Genomic DNA, 19,077 nt, shown 5'->3' on the forward strand with positions numbered 1-19,077 from the left:
CTAAACAATTTTTAAACGTACTCTTGAATAAAAGAAACGTCTGTGGTGGAACTTTTATCCGTAGGGTATACGGTCATTATAGAATGTTATCTTAATACTGTAATAGAAGCTAACGACCGGGAGGCAAGTTCGAACAAAACTAAAAAGGGAGAAGAACCATTGAAATGAAATGTGGAAGGGGTGAACAATGTGATATTCTTGTTTTGTGAATTCCTTCAAATCAATTCTCAGTCATTTGTGATGTAATGTATTGATGTTAATCAACTCTTTTGATCCCAAAAACTAGGGAAATATATAAAAAAACAAGCCTACTGAATATGAAATAAAGATATTTTTTGCACAAAAAAAAGTTACAAAAAGAGATGGTGCAAAGCAACTGTCTGTATCTCATGAAAGAGAAAATCATCTTAGAGCTATGTTTTTAATTAAAGCTGATAAAAATAAATAAAAATGTCTCCAAAAATGGTGCGATGTCTCCAGATGTGTTTATTGTTAAGCGCATACATGTGGTGGTGGTGTTCCAATGCAGTGCTTGACTGTCTAGTCAAGTGTGGTTGAATGAAACGTGTGTCTCACTGGTCAAAGTGTTATTATCGTGTCTCAATGGTTTTATTGTTTAGTGTTATTGTTTTCTTAGACACCAGACTACTCACACCCTCCATGTCTGAGTGACCAGGCTTAATCAAATGTTTCCCTCCTGCGTAAACTATCATCACAAGATGCCCCTTTCCCTCTCAGGGATTTACGCCAGTGCTTGACCTAAAGACTCATAGCTTTGCTTTTTATGGGCTGCCTGAGGTAATTTCATTAAGTTCTTTGGCCGGAAGCCTTCGTTCGGCCTCCCATACGCTGCTCACGCACTGCTGTTTAATTTGAATGGATCAGAAGTGGATCAGCGATTGATGCTGCACTGCAGCAATGTGACACATTGCAACGTCCAAATGGCACCCTATTTCCTATTTAGTGCACTACTTTTGACCAGGGCCCATAAGGCTCCGGTCAAAAGTAGTACACCATATAGGGAATTGGGTGCCATTTTGGACAAAGCCAATGTCCAAAGGAGACAGGATAATCATATTGCATTAACTTATGAGAACCATCGGTAGAACAATGGAATAGTTTGAAGGTGACGGTGGCATGTGAGGATAATCTGGCACTGTTCTAGTTCCATAGCTCTCTGGCTTCAGAGACCCTCTGGAACACTGAGTCTCTACAGATGCAGTGAAGAGGTCAACGGAGCTTGACCGAAACAATGGTAATGCCATGGAAACTTGTGTGGGAAAGATGTCTTGGGGGTTAAGATCCTGAATCTCCTCATTGCCCCCCAGAGAAATGTGCCTACATTTAGGCTAGTGTTTATATGTGTATTTCATACTATGTTGAGGTAAAAATCGCTTGCATGGATGTAAACCCCAATACATGTTCATGTCATCGTCACCCAACAAACTGCATTGCAGTTTAAAAAGACTGACTACTACCAGTGATTGTTGTATGCTAGCTATGCTAACCAGTAATAGGAACGGGCGTTAGCATTTAGCAGTCACTTCTTAACCTGAAAAAGAACAACTTCTAAATGTTATGCAGTGAAAACAGCCAAATTTATCCAAAATCGGACTTTAGTAACCACATTATGGGCCTGTTACAACACATCATTCATAACAGATTTGAAGATGACCACTTTGTTAGATCAGATTTGTTGAATGTGCGCAAATCCGATTCCGGCGTCCTTCTTCTATCCCCCACGGTCTGCGTTCCATGGAACTCTTTACTACATCGTTTGGCTCAGGGCCAGCTGAGCCATGCTGCTCTGGTATGGTCAGGCAGAGAAAGACAACACTCCTGGTAAAACCCTTTGTTTGCTGGTGGCGGTGACATGAAAACAGAGACAGTGTGCACACACACATGCACGCAGCAAAGTATGTGTCTAAAACACACCAACACACACTCACTCACTTTCTCTCTCTCTTGTATAGTAAAGTCAAATGTATTTAAAATGCATTTAACAAGGGTCACAAAACTTGACATAATTCAAAACAGGCCCCGATGGTGACCTACCTACCTACATGTGTGTTCAACCAGGTGGGTTGTGAACATGCTGTTGTTGACCAAGCTGACTCTGCCAATAGTTAGTCATAGACTGTGGTATTCATGACCAACAGGCCACTCCAGGAAGCCCCATAAAGAGATCAAAGGTTTTACGTGTTTAGTAACAATGTTGTTAACAAAGGAGGAATTAAGGGATGAGATGGCGTGAAAACAACAGTAAATGCCAATGACTCAGTAATCACATAACAACGACGTAACAACACCTTACTCAGTAAAGTATATTTATTCCTATGGTTGGATGTTTCTCCTGTCTATCTCTCTCTCTCTCTTCCCCCATCCCATAACAACAACAGTATAGGCTACATACAGTACAGTCAATCTAGCCTATTACAATGCGGTATCTCTCTCTCTCTCTAGCTCTCTCTGAGAGTTCATAGGTATGTATAATAACATTGGCCACCCTTCCTTCTGGCTATTAATTCCTCCTCCCGTTCTAGAGGACAGGTTGGTTTGAGCCAAGAGGAAGGGGAAGGGGGAGGACTGGGAGGGAGGGCGAGGGGGAAGGAGGGATGGTAAGAGCAGACGGAGCTCAAATTCAGTCCTGTCAGTGAGTAGCGGCACTCAGAAATAGCAGAGAAGAGAGGGAGCCCGGAAACGCATGGTGAACTAATGGATTACTCTCACAGACTCTTGTGAACTACACAGCATCGACATACCATCAACCACACAACCTGGCAAATACAGTACAGACATACAATATTCACACTGATTTCACTTCAGCCTCATACACTCAACAAGCTCTCTACAAATTTAAATCACACAGACTTTGAGACAGACAGTTCTAACACAGGTCTCTTAATCTACATTAGAGTAAATAGACACACGGATTCTCTGATTCTGACACAAACACAGACACAATGGAAATGCATGGGCTTCAGTGTTGAACTGAAGGACCAAAGATGTGAATTTCGGTGAGGATTCTGACACCTTTGTGAAACATCACTGAAGAGCACCACAAGCAAAAGTAAGTACAGTACTTTAGCTTTTAACTCACTTGAGCGTTTGTAGCTACCTTTACTTTTCCTTGTAACGTTATGATCAAGTAAAACAACACATTTCACAGCGCCTATCCGGTGTAAACATATGTATTTTTTTAATCCTCAGATGTTACAGTAGCTGTGCGTTTGTCTGAGCATGGCAGTTTACAACAATAAATATTCAGTGTGTGTGTGTGTGTGTGAAGCATGATGACAGGCATAATGAGATAAGATTATACTAAAAGCTTTGTGATAAACATGCTAGCCTATAGACATTGATGCAGAAAGTCAACAAAATTCTGCTATATGTACCTAGCCTATATGTCAACACTCTTGCCACACTTATCTTAGTTTGTTCATTCCTTGTATAACTGACCAATCCAAGGTCAGTAGCTGTGTATGTAGGGATTCTTATGGGAGCTCCTGGTCCTGGGAATTGCCACTGCGTTTAGACCAGCCAATCATCAGTCTAATACATTTTTATGGAACATAATGAGTCCCTCCTTTCCTGAGAAGGCCAGAAAGGCACGCTATATGCTCTGTATTTCACCTTCAATGACAATATTTGACTAATGAAGAACTTTTCAAACGTTTGCATCAAAGGCTGTATAAAGAGCATATAGTGTATGGACCTTCCTGTACTTTTCATTATGTCTTTGTAGCCTGTGGTTATGACTACAACTATTTCTCTCTCCTTCCTTCCCCTGCTGTAGCAGGACACGCATGAAGAGGTTGACCATGCACTGACAAAAAGGTGAGAGCCGAGACTGAGACAGGGAGAAGGGAGAGAAGATTTATACTCACCTTGGTTTGTTCTTCTCTTCTGGTGTGTACGTGCCTAGCCTACATTCTGTCACACTGACCAAAACTGTTTCGACGCTAATTAATAGATGTATGAACCCAGATAACTTTTCAAATATACACTCAAAGTATAAATTGTACACAGACAAAATCAAAAACTGAGGCTGACTCCATTTAGTCGACTGGTCGATTGTTTGGTCAATAGGCTGTTTGTCGACCGAGATTTCTTTAGTCGAGCAGTTGCAAATTATCAACAAATGTATAATGCTCAAGTCACATGTCTGATTCGTGCCTGTCTCTGTGGACTAATCCATTACAGAGCCCATGTGGATGGCACAGTCCATCACCCTAAGACATGTGCTACTGAAATTGTAATTGGTTATATTGGTGCAACACTAATAAATATAATATTATTTTAGAACAAATGCGCTACCTCCAGCGCTGTCTATGGTTCTTAAACATAATCTTCAGTGAACCGTTGAATTGGTGCCTTTACCGATATGTTGCTATGTGCATAATAGTGAGGGTTATTAGTGTTGAGAACAATGCAGCGGAGTGAGGAGACGAGGAAACAGCTCTTGCTAAAATTGTCTAAGAAAATTGTGTAGAGAGGAAATCAACTTAATTAGGTCTATAATCAATAGCCTAACTGTTAAACATGCATGGCTTTATAAATCATCCATATATAATCTACAAAAATAAGACAGATCCTGCCTCTGTTGCCTGTTCGTGTTAATAGCCTACTGAATCCGGTGAGCACCAAGCCTCACGCAACCGCAACATGTTGGATAAAGCCATTCACAAATTCGTCTCTTTTTCATTTTTGCAATGCTGTGCTAAAGGCTTTACAATTGTTTTTCGTTAGAACAGACTCTCTGATATTATTTATAATTTATTTAGTGTTTACAATGTTTACACTGTTCCAACCGGACAGAAAATATTATATTGTTATCGAACAGCACCTGTCTGTTTGTATACCCTAATTTTTCTTGATCTCCTTCTTCTTATTGTTATTATTACAATTATTATTATGATCATCATTATAATAAGTAATGTCATTAGTAGGTTTCTTACAGTAGTAGCCTTGTATAACCACCATCGAGCTGCAGTCCTAAAAGTGCGTCCGGTTTAATCTTAATACCATACCTTACCTATATTTCAATATTTAGGCTTCTGTATCAATCAATCATTCATTCGTTCATGTCAACACACAGCATACAAATCATTAATTCTTTGAAATGCAATTAAGCATTTTAGTTTTAAAATGAATTAGCAAAGGAAGCTTTGGATAAGTAGCTCTGAACAAAAAAATAAACCGCAATTCATGAATGTATGTAACTGTTTTAAGTCTTTGCTCTAATTAAGGCTTTATATATATTTTCTCGTCATAACAGACTCTCTGATACACTTCTAATTAATTTTGTCTTGTTTCACTGTTCCAAATGGTCAGAAAAAAAGTATAATATTGTAATCCAACAGCAGTTGTTTGGCACACAATACTCACTCAGCACTTCCTCCTTTTCTTGAGCTCCAGTAATTTCCACAACTAAGTCTAAATGTCTTCCACACATCTGACTTCCACATTCGCTCCTGAAAAACCAGTAAACATTCACCCGTTTCAAGTTTCTTTTTCACGTCCTCCGGATCCATTTTGCTGTCACGTGTTACGGTGTTCGAGTTTGTTATAACCAATTTATAGATGTCATTATGATAGGCTATAGGTCAAGCCCTAATGGTCAAGCCCTATTGGTCACGTGCATGTGATGCAAACATGTTTCACGTAAAGAGGGCAAGGGTTGAGGGAATAGGGAAAGTTTTTCCAAAACAAATAAGTCATTTCGGTAACATAACTTTTCATTCAGAGAAAAAAATAAGAAACTAAATGGCTGTAATTATGTTGCAGCTTCAGCACGGACAGTGTAATAAACACTTACTGTGCTGTGGTGCCTGTTCGATGCAGCAGGGAGGAGAGAGAGACAACGTGTTCCAGTCACACAGGGACTGTCTTTTTTTTTTTACAATGTGGCCATTGGGGTCCCTCCCGCTTGAGTCATTTGTGTGTCTTAATTATTTAATTACATTTGTGTGTCTTAATTATTATATTAATTATTTCAAACAGTGTGCTTAAAGAATCAGACAAGCTCAGTGCATATAGTTGATTTTATTCAAACACATAGGGTGTCTATATATGGAAAAATACAAGTTTCAAAATGTTGACTAATCGATTGGTCGAAAGAAGAGACGACGACTCTGTCAATCAAAATTAATTTTCTAGTCGGGGCCAGCTTAATCAAAAATGGCTTTAATGGCTTTCCATATCTTTCATCTAATAATAATACAACATTTAAAATCTTCCAACATAAAATTGTATTTCTGTGGACGACCAACCTTATGAATGGTTGTTTATTATTAAAGAGATTCTCTGGTACTTTTGTATACAAAAAGTGGTCCCAAAAAATGCTTACTATGCCACATTATGTGCATACAGTGCCCTTGGAAAGTATTCAGACCCTGTGACATTTTCCACATTTTGTTAGGTTACAGCCTTATTCAAAAATGTATTTAAAAAAACATTTTCTCATCAATCTACACACAATAAGGACAAAGCAAAAAAAAAACATTTTTGGTTGCTAAATTTATATAAAAATAAATATCAAATTTATATAAGTATTCAGACCCTTTACTCAGAACTTAGTTGAAGCACCTTTGGCAGCAATTACAGCCTTGAGTCGTCTTGGGTCTTTGCTACAAGCTTGGCACACCTGTATTTGGGGAGTTTCTCCCATTCTTCTCTGCAGACCCTCTCAAGCTCTGTCAGGTTGGATGGGGAGCGTTGCTGCACAGCTATTTTCAGGTCTCTCCAGAGATGTTCGATCGGGTTTGGCTGGCTGGGCCCCTCAAGGACATTCAGAGACTTGTCAGGAAGCCACTCCTGCGTTGTCTTGGCTGTGTGCTTAGGGTCGTTGTCCTGTTGGAAGGTGAACCTTCGCCCCCAGTCTGGGGTGCTGATCGCTCTGAAACAGGCTTTCATCAAGGATCTCTGTACTTTGCTCTGTTCATCTTTGCCTGAATCCTGACGAGTCTCCCAGTCCCTGCCGCTGAAAAACACCCCCACAGCATGATGCTGCCACCACCATGCTTCACCGTAGGGATGGTGCCAGGTTTCCTCCAGACATGACGCTTGGCATTCAGTCCAAAGAGTTCAATCTTGGTTCCATCAAACCAGAGAATCTTGTTTCTCATGGTCTGGGAGTCTTTAGGTGCCTTATGGCAAACTCCAATCGGGCTGTCATGTGCCTTTTACAGAGAAGTGGCTTCCGTCTGGCCACTCTACAATGAAGGCCTGATAGGTGGAGTGCTGCAGAGATTGTTGTCCTTCTGGAAGGTTCTCCCATCTCCACAGAGGAACTCTAGAGCTCTGTCAGACCATCAGATCTTGGTCACCTCCCAGACCAAGGCCTTCTCCCCCGATTGCTCAGTTTGGCCGGGCGGCCAGCTCTAGGAAGAGTCTTGGTGGTTCCAAACTTCTTCCATTTAAGAATGATGGAGGCCACTGTGTTCTTGGGGACCTTCAACGCTGCAGAAATGTTTTGGTACCCTTCCCCAGATCTGTGCCTCGACACAATTCTGTCTTGGAGCCCTATGGACAATACCAATATCAAGTTTTAGAAAAATCTCAAGGATGATCAATGGAAGCAGGATGCACCTGAGCTCAATTTTGAGTCTCAAAGCAAAGGGACTGAATACTTATGAAAATAAGGTATTTCTTTTTTTTTATATACATTTGTAAAAAAAATATTTTTAAAAATATTTTTTTTTTTTTTAAAAATCCGTTTTCACTTTGTCGTTATGGGGTATAGTGCGTAGATTGATTAGATGTTTTATTTATTTAATCCATTTTAGAATAAGGCTGTAAAAAAATGTGGGGAAAGTCAAAGGGTCTGAATAATCTCCGAATCATAAAAATACTTTAAAGTACTAATTAAGTGGTCTTTTGGGGTATCTGTACCTCACTTTACTACTTTTACTTTTACTCCACTACACTTCTAAAGAAAATAAGGTAATTTTTACTTAATACATTTCCCCAAAAGTACTCATTACATTTTGAATGCTTAAGCACGACAGGAAAATGGTCCAATTCACACTCAAGAGAACATCCCTGGTCGTCCCTACTGCCTCTGACCTGGCAGAATCACTAAACAGATGCTTTGTTTGTAAATTATGTTTGAGTGTTGGAGGCTATCCATAAAAAACAAAAATTGTATTGTGCCATCTGGTTTGCTTAATATAAGGAATGTGAAATTATTTCTACTTTTACTTCAGTCATTTTCTATTAAGGTATCTTGAATTTTTTACTCAAGTATGACAATTGGGTACTTTTCCCACCAATGGCTCGGTACATTATAATTCAAGTAGATACCCCTCAATATACACTTCATTATAAATAGACAAATCCTGTATAACACCTAGTAATAACATTGTACTTATGCAGATATTACATGTACTCTGTGGTGTACTAGTGTATTTATTCTCCCACTTGGATCTCGCATCCACAAGGTTTAAATTGAGTGCCAAGTTGTCAGAATGGGTAATGTACTGTAAAGGTACACATTAGTTACAAGTAAGTACCCCTCGAGATACACTTAATTTTAACTAGCTAAAACCTGCGGAACAACTAGCAATTACATTGTACTTAGGCAAACATTACATGTGCTTTGAAATAGTGTCTTATTCCTTATCTGGGATGACACTTGTATTAGATCTGTTTTCATCAGCTCAACCAAGTTAACCCTTTATTTTGAGGGCAAGTGCTAGCAACAATGCTGACTGGAGATATATTTTGAACAGTGCACATTCATGGTTTAGTAATTAGCGTTTATTGAGGCGATAATCTCTCAGACACGCAGTGCATCCACATGGGATCCCAACCTTTGTCACAACCTACCCATTGGTAACAAGCATGGTAACAAGCATTCATTGTTACACTTCTGTAATTACTACCAATTACATGTTGTTATCACATTTTATACAACGGGTGGGTGTAATCCTAAATGCTGATTGGTTAAAACCGCATTCCAGCCGGTGTCTATTCAACAAGTTACCACCAGCTAAATCTATGATGTTAAAATGCCTATTTACTCTGTTCAATCTCACTGCACAATCCACTGTCTCATCAGCCCAGCCAGGCAATTTATAAACTTGATCTCCACTATAAAAAGCATCTAGACATTATCTCACATTCTTTTAGACTTCAACAGTGGAGATTTGTATAAACCTTGCTGTCTGTCTCTGTGACATTTGCAACATTGTATAAATATTCAAATTAAATCTCCAGTTGTGCCATAGTAATGACCATGTCTGGAGTCGAGACGAGACAGACAGGCAGCGTTTCTCAGCCAGTCGAAATCATGAATCAGATGGCATAATTTTTTATGGATATATACAAAGAAATGTAAATTCAAAAAGGTCAAATTAAACTTCAGTTTGAAGTGATTATGTTAGCTGTGTTGTTGGCTAGCTCCTCTGAACAACAGTGTCCTGACGAGTGTGCAGATTTTCTATACCAGGCGAAATCGCACCTCATTAGCTCATTGTTATGAATGTATCCAAATAAATGTCACTAGAAAACTGCTTAAACGAATGCAAACGCAGCTACTTTGCTGTTATTCTGGCTGCCCTTTTTGTTTTGACTGTAAGTTTGCCGTAGTTGGCTAGCAAGCAAGATATAAGAACATTGCCAGCCGGTATGGCAATGGAACATTTAGAACTAATGACTGTGTCGCGTCCATAGATACAGAACAAAAAGACTGAACGACTGGGTCGCGTCTCTGGCAACGCTAGATTTGTGTCGGGACTATATCTTCTGGAAGGATGAAATAGTATGAGTAAATTCATCAAACTAAGGTTTTTAATAAAAATATGTCAAACATTATTTGAATATGTTGGCAAAGTGATAATGCCCTCGAAACCGGTGTTTAGAGGATATATTGGCACAGTTTGCCGGCCCTCAATGAACAACACCCATGCCAATATATCCTCTAAACACCGTCTTCGAGGGCATTATACTTAAATAACTATGAGTCGTTACGTTAACTACAATACTTGTTATAGTGTAATTACATATGTAATTAAAAGGAAGTGTTACCAAATATAGTTATTTTCCGGTTTTCGGTTCTGTTCCCTGAACCGGTTCCAAACCCTGCTTATGTGTTCTATGTTCTGTGTTATGTGTTCAGTTATGGACATAAGGCAGAGGTCTCAACAAACATAGGGTAATGTAGGCCAGTGATATTACTTGGGTGAATTTCTCCCCATATAATTTACTTGACATTTTGTTATGTTGTTTTTGACGTCAACAGAAACAAGTAACTTGCATGACCTTGTTAAGTTCTTATTTTTCAGAGTAAATAACTCACGGACATTAGAGAAGCTTAACCAAGTTTAAGAGGGTCAGTTTCCCAGCACGTGCAGTATGACAGTATAATGGCCCTATTGGTTAATGATATATTACAAGAACAACAGTCAATAGAGCTGTGAACAAGGCTTTATTGGTTTCAACTAGGACTTGGACCCTCTCTTCGGCAAGCAGGGACAGTAGAACACGGTTGAAGTTAATTCCATTCCGTCAACTCAGGAAGTAAACTGAAATTCCAAATCTCGCCAATGGTTCTCTATGACAACAATTTGGAATTGGAATTTCAGTTTACTTCCTGAATTGACTCAAATTTAAATGGATTTGAACCCAACCCAACAATCCTGCCTGCAAGGCCAGATGAGTTCGGCCTCCCTGGCCTGGAAGGTGTATTGTAGAAATAGAGAGATGTCTGTAAGTCTGTCAGTGCCAACCTTCATTGACTATGGCTCAAGGCGAGAACCCTCATTGCAAAGTCAAGCAGCAAGTGTGTCATTGCAATGCAGGTCAATGAGGTGTGGTCGGCCCCATTAACATTTTAATAGGTTGTTTTGGCAAGGTACGCTATTGTAGGACAAAGTGGTTACATAGAGATAGAGGGGAACCCAGGCTTCTTCATACACTCTTCAAAAAAAGGGTTCCATAGGGGTTCTTCGGCTGTCCCCATAAGAGGCCCCTAGTGGGTTCCATGTTGAATCCTCTGTGGAAAGGGTTCAATAAGGAACCCAAACGGTTCTTCAAAGGGTTCTCCTATGGGGACAGCAGAAGAACCCTTTAAGGTTCTAGAGAGTACTTTTTCCCCCCCAAGAGTGTAGAAGTTCAAGAGAAGCCTTTTGACTTTCAAAGTATAGGCTACATGGAGAATGTTTGGGACATGCCTCCCTCCGCAAATTGATAATGAGAAATATGGACGGAATGTTAATTTAACTTTAAATCGGCCGGACAAGGTTAGAAAAGGTAATACAACTCAAAATGTAAGTGAGTAGTCGGGGTTCTGATTAGTTTGTGTGGGAGAGTTGAAGTATAAGTGTGCAGCTAGAGGACAACTGCAATCTATAAAGTTAATTATGTTCCCATGTGTTCCAGAACAGAATACTGATCAAAGGCTCTAGAAGTGTAGGGCACCCATAGAGTGTGTCAGCAGCTGAATCTTCCTGCCTCGGCTGAATAATGTGTTATTGATTGGTATATAAATAAAGTCTTTGACAATACGGAGCGAGCTGAACAGAGCAGTATACAGCCGACTACTCCACTTCAACTCTGCTTGGTTCAATATGGCGTAAGACATAGCGCTCACCTACACACGGTTGAGTCATTCATGCATTATTGCGTTTTGTGTAACATAGAGGCAGGGTTGCACAAGAAGAGGATTTTTTCTTTTTGAGAACAGTGTGTCCGTGTGTGTGTGTGTGTGTGTGTGTGTGTGTGTGTGTGTGGGTGTGTGTGTGTGTGTGTGTGTGTGTGTGTGTGTGTGTGTGTGTGTGTGTGTGTGTGTGTGTGTGTGTGTGTGTGTGTGTGTGTGTGTGTGTGTGTGTGTACGTGCGTGTGGCGGGGAGAGAGAGAGCGAAAGAGAGAGAAACAGACAGACAGAAAACAAGAGAGAGAGATGGTCAGGCAGGGTAGAGAGAGGCGTGAAAGTTTAGCAGAGAATATTTCCAAGAATCCCTGTGTAGCTCAACTGTTAGTTTCTCTCTGATTGCTTCTATGACTCTCATTGCTGCCTGCTTGCTCTGCCAACCAATGTGTGTGTGTGTATGTGTATGTGTGTGTGTGTGTGTTTCCTTGCACGTGTGTGTGTGTGTGTGTGTGTGTGTGTGTGTGTGTGTGTGTGTGTGTGTGTGTGTGTGTGTGTGTGTGTGTGTGTGTGTGTGTGTGTGTGTGTGTGTGTGTGTGTGTGTGTGTGTGTGTGTGTGTTTCCGTGCGTGTGTGTGTTTCCATGCGTGTGTGTGTTTCCGTGCGTGTGTGTGTTTCCGTGCGTGTGTACCTGCCTGCATGCGTGCGTGTGTGTTTGTGAACAGACGGCATTTTGATCCAAGTCTCACAGCACATTTGTTCCAGTGAGCCTGATATGACGGATTGACACTCCAAAACGTGTGAGCAGGGAGAAAGAGAGAGAAAGAGATAGAGAGAGAGAGAACAAAAGGGGGAGTGGGGAACAGAGAGGTGTCTATGAAGGGGTGAAGTGGGACAGGAAAATGGACGGTTCCACACTCGTTTAACTCTGCAGAAGGAAAGCAGGAAGGAGGGATCTGGTCCATTCGTTTTAATCAGGATAAAAGCTTTAAGGTACAGAAGGCCGAGTGGAAGTTACAGGCTGAGGGAGTCTTTGGCTGGACCACAGTCCATCTTGCAAAATATGACAGAACAATTTGTACTTTGCGAGAAGATTGTGAATGGGAGTGCTTGCTTTCTGGCAGAGAGGTTTGCAGATTGGGTTGTATGACTCGCACCACTCTAATAACTCTATATATCAAAGATTAAATGTACAGAATGACTGATGTAAATAATGAGCGTGTGTGTGTGCATGTGTGTGTGGAGTGCAGTGTAGCGCTTCATCCCATTAGTCATCAGTGTATGAATGTGTGCAAATCATGCTTATCGTGTATTTTGGATGCACCTTCTATTATGTAAATGAGAATCTAAGTTCTGGAACACGGAACATGGTGGAAATCCTATAATGTCCGCAGGGTGCTCTCAAGAACTCGAAAACGAGGGACCAATTTTGGGGAAAACTTTTTTAGGGAAACTGCGGTAAACCGACATCTTGATATTCGCTCAAGGGATGATGTCTAGCAGTGATTACTAAACAGTACTAATAGAGGAGAGGACTGAAGACGCTTAAGCACCCTGGGAGGAGACCCCATTTAACACGTGTCACTTTACAGATTGATTAGATCTAACAGCGATGACTAAACAGTACGTGTTAGGAAGGAGTTTCGTCCACCGGATCTCTTACCCTGAGGATGAGGTTTAGAAGGAGGAGAGCACTGAGGACTTTTTTGGAGGAGGATGAGGAGGAAGAGTAGAAAGGGAGAGTATTGAAGATGCTTTATCAGCACACACCCGGGAGACCTCACACACACATTTGATCAATTTTGATTGAAAGTAATTACCAATTACCAGCCGTAAAGTCATCCTCATCATAGCCACATGTCTTGAAGTTAGTAATCACCACCACCACAAATGGGTGTTTGTTATTGGACAAATGCAGGCAGTACCTTCAGTTTTCTTCAGTTTGGTGCCTGATGAACATGACCCCGGCTAGAGCAGTGAGCTGTTCCTGGTTCAGCATCTAGGTTAAAGTTAACATCATTACCACATTTCTACCGTGGCCCAGTGTAGTCGATCCATCATGAGACCTTCCTCTGGAGGCTGATTCAGTCTAGGGATGTGACAAAAAAGATATTTACGTTTAAACAGAATTCTTTTTATCATTTAAATGTTTAAACAATAAGAACTAAATAATAAAATGACATGTGAATTCTTAATGCAGTTATGGGGTTGTGTATGACCACTAGGTGACAATACAGTTCTATCTACTGCAGGCTACCAGAAGGCATCTACTCAAGGCTACCTTACTGCTGTCCACCACCCACTCAGCAACGATGGTAGTTAATGCCATTTTTAGGTTCTCTGCTGTGTCCCTCTCCTCCATGTTCTCAATTGTCAGTACACGGGACTCCATGTTCCACTTCTCATCAGTGTGATGACTTGTTGCAGTGATATATGGCAGCGTGTTCATAGACATCGCACAATATGTTGTTAACGCCCCATATGGATGATTGAGAGCTTGGGCTTTGTACTTGCAGAGTAATCATTGTACAAACCAGACCATCACAGTTTTCAACATGGCATCTTGTAGTCTGGTTCTAGATATGCCATCAGGGCATTGAAGCCGACATCCTTTACCAGTGACAATGGCTGCATCTCAACTGCATCATTTCTGTAATCGGGACTTTTTTCGCATGAAGATTCCTATCTAATGTCTGTTGTTGGGGGCCTACGCAGCTGCTAGCAACAGTTAGGTATTTGTTTATAAAAAGAAATTGGACTTACTAATGCGCCAGCTATTTTCCAGGCCCTGGTTAATGACGTGCTGCGCGACTTCCTTCACCAGTTCATGTTTGTATACCTGGATGACATCCTCATCTTCTCCAGGTCCATGGTTGAACAAGTCCAACATGTACGCCAGGTCCTTCAAAGACTCCTCTCTCACCACTTGTATGTGAAAAGTGTGAGTTCACGTTCCTCAGATCTCCTTCCTGGAGTACATTGTGTCTCAAGGCTGTGTACGGATGGACTCCCAAAAGGTAGAAGCGGTGGTCAACTGGCCGCGGTCCAGCACTGTCAAGCAAGTCCAGCGTTTTTGGGGTTTTGCTAACTTCTACCGGAGATTTGTGAGAGACTTTAGTTCTGTGGCTGCGCCATTGACAGCGCTCACCAAGGGCATGTAAGGCTGGGCATGTAAGCTGGACCTCTGCTACTGAGAGGGCGTTCCAGGACCAGATATTGTTTTTCTGCACCCATTCTAGTTCATGAGGATCCTTCTCTACCCTTCGTGGTAGAGGTGGATGCTTCTGACGTTGGCATGGGTGCGGTTCTGTCTCAGTGCTCAGCTAAAGACCAAAAGCTTCACGCCTGTGCCTTCTTCTCCAGACGTTTCACTCCAGCGGAGCGGAACTATGATGTCGGCAATCGGGAGCTACTTGCGGTCAAACTGGCTTTGGAGGAGTGGCGGCACTGGTTGGAGGGTTTGGAACATCCTTTTAAGGTTTAGATGGACCACAAGAACCTGGCCTACATTCAGGAGGATAAATGCCTCAATGTCCGACAGGCTCATTGGGCTCTTTTCTTCACTCGGTTCAGATTCATGTTATCTTACCACCCTAAGAACGTGAAGCCGGATGCCCTGTCTCGCCAGTTCCCCAGCTCCAGTGAGGATCGGCCACTTGGATCCATCATCCCCAAGTCGCTCATCCTCGTGCCGGTGTCCTGGGGTATAGAGACTGTAGTGAGGGAGGCGCAAGGTAGGGAGGCAGTTCCTGACGGCTGTCCTTCTAACTGACTTTTTGTTCCTCTTTGGGCACGGTGGCACGTCCAAGGTCGCACCTCTCATCCGGGAGGACAGAACACACTAGAGTTTTTGAGGAGGAGGTTTTGGTGGCCCTCGGCAGAGGTGGACACTCGAACCTTCGTGGCTGCCTGTCCAACATGCGCCCGGAACAAGACTCCTCGTCAGCAGCCTCTGGGGCTTCTTCATCCGCTGCCAAAAACCTTCTCGACCCTGGTCTCATCTCTCTATGGATTTCATCATGGGTTTTCCATCCTCAGAGGGCCACACTATCATCCTGGTCATTGTGGACCGCTTTTCCAAGACGGCACATTTCATTCCGCTGCCTAAGCTTCCATCTACTCGTGAGACTGCTCAGCTAGTCATTCAGCATGTTTTCCGCATTCACGGACTTCCTCTGGACATCGTCTCCGACCGGGGTCCCCAGTTTGCCTCCAGATTCTGGAGGGCGTTCTGTACTCTTCTGGGGACATCAGCCAGTTTGTCTTCGGGCTATCACCCTCAGTCCAATGGCCAAACAGAGCGGGTGAACCAGGATCTGGAGACCGCCTTACGGTGCTGTGTGTCTGCCAACCCCGCCACTTGGAGTCAGCATCTTCCCTGGGTGGAGTACACACACAACACTCTCCAGTGTTCCTCCATCGGCCTGTCACCATTCCAGGTGTTGTACGGGTACCAGCCTCCTCTGTTTCCAGATCAGGAGATTGAAGTGGTGGTTCCATCCGCTGAACGTCTCATCTCTTGTTGCCGCTGCACCTGGAAGAGGGCTCGGTCAGTGATCCTGAGGTCCTCTGCTCAAGCTCAACGACAGGCCAACCGTCATCGTCGTTCTCACCCTCTCCTGCGTCCAGGCCAGATGGTCTGGTTGTCTACTGGGGATCTGCCCCTACGCGTGGAATCTAAGAATTTGGCACCCCGGTACTTTGGGCCATTCAAGGTTCTACGGCGCATCAATCCTGTGGCCTATCGCCTTCATCTTTCCCGGTCAATGAGGATTCATCCCAACTTCCACATCTCCAGACTCAAGCCTGTGGTATTCAGTCCTCTGGTTCCGGCAACTCGGACTCCACCTCCGCCTCACATGATAGTGGGACAGCCAGCCTACACTGTGCGACGCATCCTCTCTAGTCGCCAGTTCCGTCGTGGGACTCAGTATCTCGTGGACTGGGAAGGTTACGGTCCTGAGGAGCGATCCTGGGTTCCCGGACTCATTCGGGAGTTCGTCGCCTCTCTGCTACCCCTAGTGGAACATCAGGAGCCGTTCCTTGAGTGGGGGGGTCCTGTAACAGGTTACGTTTATTTGATTGTTGTTCCCTTGGGTTACCGCTGGAGGGCGCCCTTGCCTTGTGTTCTAGTTTCCAGGTTACCCTAATTATTACTTATTGGTTTCACATGGTTTTGATGACCTTCTCTGTTCACCTGGTTGCCTTGCTATTTATGTTCCTCAGTTGCTTGTATCTGTGCTTTGGTCTTATGTTTTGCTTAGTGCACTCTTGTGCTGTTGCCTTGTTTTTGTCAAGACTAAGTAAAGAGCTGAATTGACCTTTTCCTATGTTTGCTGTGTTTCTCTCCGACTGGGTTCGAGTTCGTACAAGCATCACTGTAACAGTTAGTGGTAGTTTTGTGATTCACTGTGATATGAATTTTGCGGAGAAAAAAACAACACAAAATATTCTTTGTTTTTCAGGTAGGGACTTCTTTCTAGACGTTAATGATCTCAATTTAATTTAAACATTTAAATATTCACACCTCTAATTCAGTCAGTTTTATTGGTCACAGTGAGCATTGAGTGAGAGAGAGAGAGGGGACTCGTAAATCAAATGTCTACTGTTTGCAGATGATCTGGTGCTTCTGTCCCCAACCAAGGATGGCCTACAGCAGCATCTAGATTTTCTACACAGATTCTGTCCTGTCCCAGGTCTGTACTGTCAGACCTGGGCCCTGACAGTAAATCTCAGTAAGACTCAAATAATGGTGTTCCAAAGGTATTCCAAAGGTATGGTTTCCAGGACAACAAATAGAAATTCTATCTAGACATCATTGCCCTAGTTCACACAAAGAATTATACCTACCTCGGCCTAAACATCAACACCACAGGTAACTAACACAAGGCTGTGAACGATCTAAGGGCCTTCTATGCCATCAAAGGGAACATAAAACTTGACATCCTAATCAGAATCTAGCTAAAAAATACTTCAAACAGTTATAGAACCCATTGCCATCTATGGTTGTGAGGTCTGAGGTCCACTCACCAACCAAGAATTCACAAAATGTGACAAGGGACAAACAGCTAATTGAGACTCTGCATGCAGAATTCTGCAAAAATATACTTTGTGTACAACGCAAAACCCACACATTCCACCACATGCCATGCCCACACATTCCACCACAAAGCCCTCACCTACAGAGAGATTAAACTTGAGAAGAGTCCCCACAGCCAGCTGGCTCTGGGGCTCTGTTCACAAACACAAACAGACCCACAGAGTCCCAGGACAGCAACACAATTAAACCTAACCAAATTATGAGAAAGCTAAATTATAACTATTTGACACACTGGAAATAATCAACCAAAACAGAGAACAAATTGGAATGCTATCAAATCAAATAACATTTTATTTGTCAATTGCGCTGAATACAACAGGTGTAGACTTTACCATGAAATGCTTACTTTACGAGCCCTTTCCCAACAATGCAGAGTAAAAAAAAATAAGGAAAAAAAGGAAAAAGTTACAATAGACTACACTGAGTGTACAAAACATTAGGAACACTTTCCTAATACTACGCTGCACCCCCTTTTGCACTCAGAACAGCCTCAATTCATCAGTGCATGGATTCCACAAGGTGTCGAAAGCGTTCCACAGGGATACATGTTGACTCCAATGCTTCCCACAGTAGTTTCAAGTTGGATGGATATCCTTTGGGTGGTGGGCCATTCTTTATACACACAGGAAATGGTTGAGCATGAAAACCCCAGCAGCATTGCAGTTCTTGACACTTCACACTCTGAATGGCACACATACACAATCCATGTCTCAATTGTCTCAAGGCTTAAAAATCCTTTAATGGTTCTCCTTTCCTTCATCTACACGGATTAAAGTGGATTTAACAAGTGACATCAATAAGGGATCATATTTTCACCTGGATTCACCTGGTTAGTCTATGTAATGGAAAGACCAGTTCCTAATGTTGTGTCCACTCAGTGTATAACAGTATACAAGGAGTATCAGTACCGAGTCAATGTGCAGGAGTACGAGGTAGTTGAAGTAATTGAGGTAATGTACATGCAGGTAGGGGTAAAAATGACAAGGTAATCAGGATAGATAATAAACAGAGTACCAGCAGCGTATGTGAAGTAAGTGTGTGTGTGTGTGTGTGCGTGCGTGCGTGCGTGCGTGCGTGCGTGTGTTGGTAGAGTCCAGTGAGTGTGCATAGAGCTGGTGCAAGAGTTAGTGCAAATAAAAATGGGGTCAATGCAACTAAAAAGGGTAGCGATTGATTAACTGTTCAACAGTCATCACTTGGGGGTAGAAACTGTTCAAGAGCCTTTTGGTCCCAGACTTGACACTCCAGTACCGCTTGCTGTGCGGTATTTATTTATTTATTTTTATTTTACCAGGTAAGTTGACTGAGAACACATTCTCATTTGCAGCAACGACCTGGGGAATAGTTACAGGGGAGAGGAGGGGGATGAATGAGCCAATTGTAAACTG

General features: G+C 42.3%; 1 protein-coding gene across 5 annotated transcripts in view; it reads left to right on the forward strand.

The window, feature by feature from the left end:
* Positions 1-2,585: 2,585 nt before the first annotated feature.
* The window catches only part of LOC129860523 (vasopressin V2 receptor-like), a 51,559-nt gene continuing 35,067 nt past the window's right edge, over positions 2,586-19,077 (forward strand). For 4 of the 5 annotated variants that reach the window (XM_055930976.1, XM_055930973.1, XM_055930975.1 and 1 more), the window contains exons 1-2: positions 2,586-3,070; positions 3,797-3,837. The gene's annotated coding sequence lies outside the window, so the exon portion shown is untranslated. The remainder of the gene's footprint in view (positions 3,071-3,796; positions 3,838-19,077) is intronic. The other variant, XM_055930974.1, reaches the window with a different exon arrangement.

This window comes from Salvelinus fontinalis, chromosome 8 (genome assembly GCF_029448725.1).
Source record: "Salvelinus fontinalis isolate EN_2023a chromosome 8, ASM2944872v1, whole genome shotgun sequence".
NCBI lineage: Eukaryota > Metazoa > Chordata > Actinopteri > Salmoniformes > Salmonidae > Salvelinus > Salvelinus fontinalis.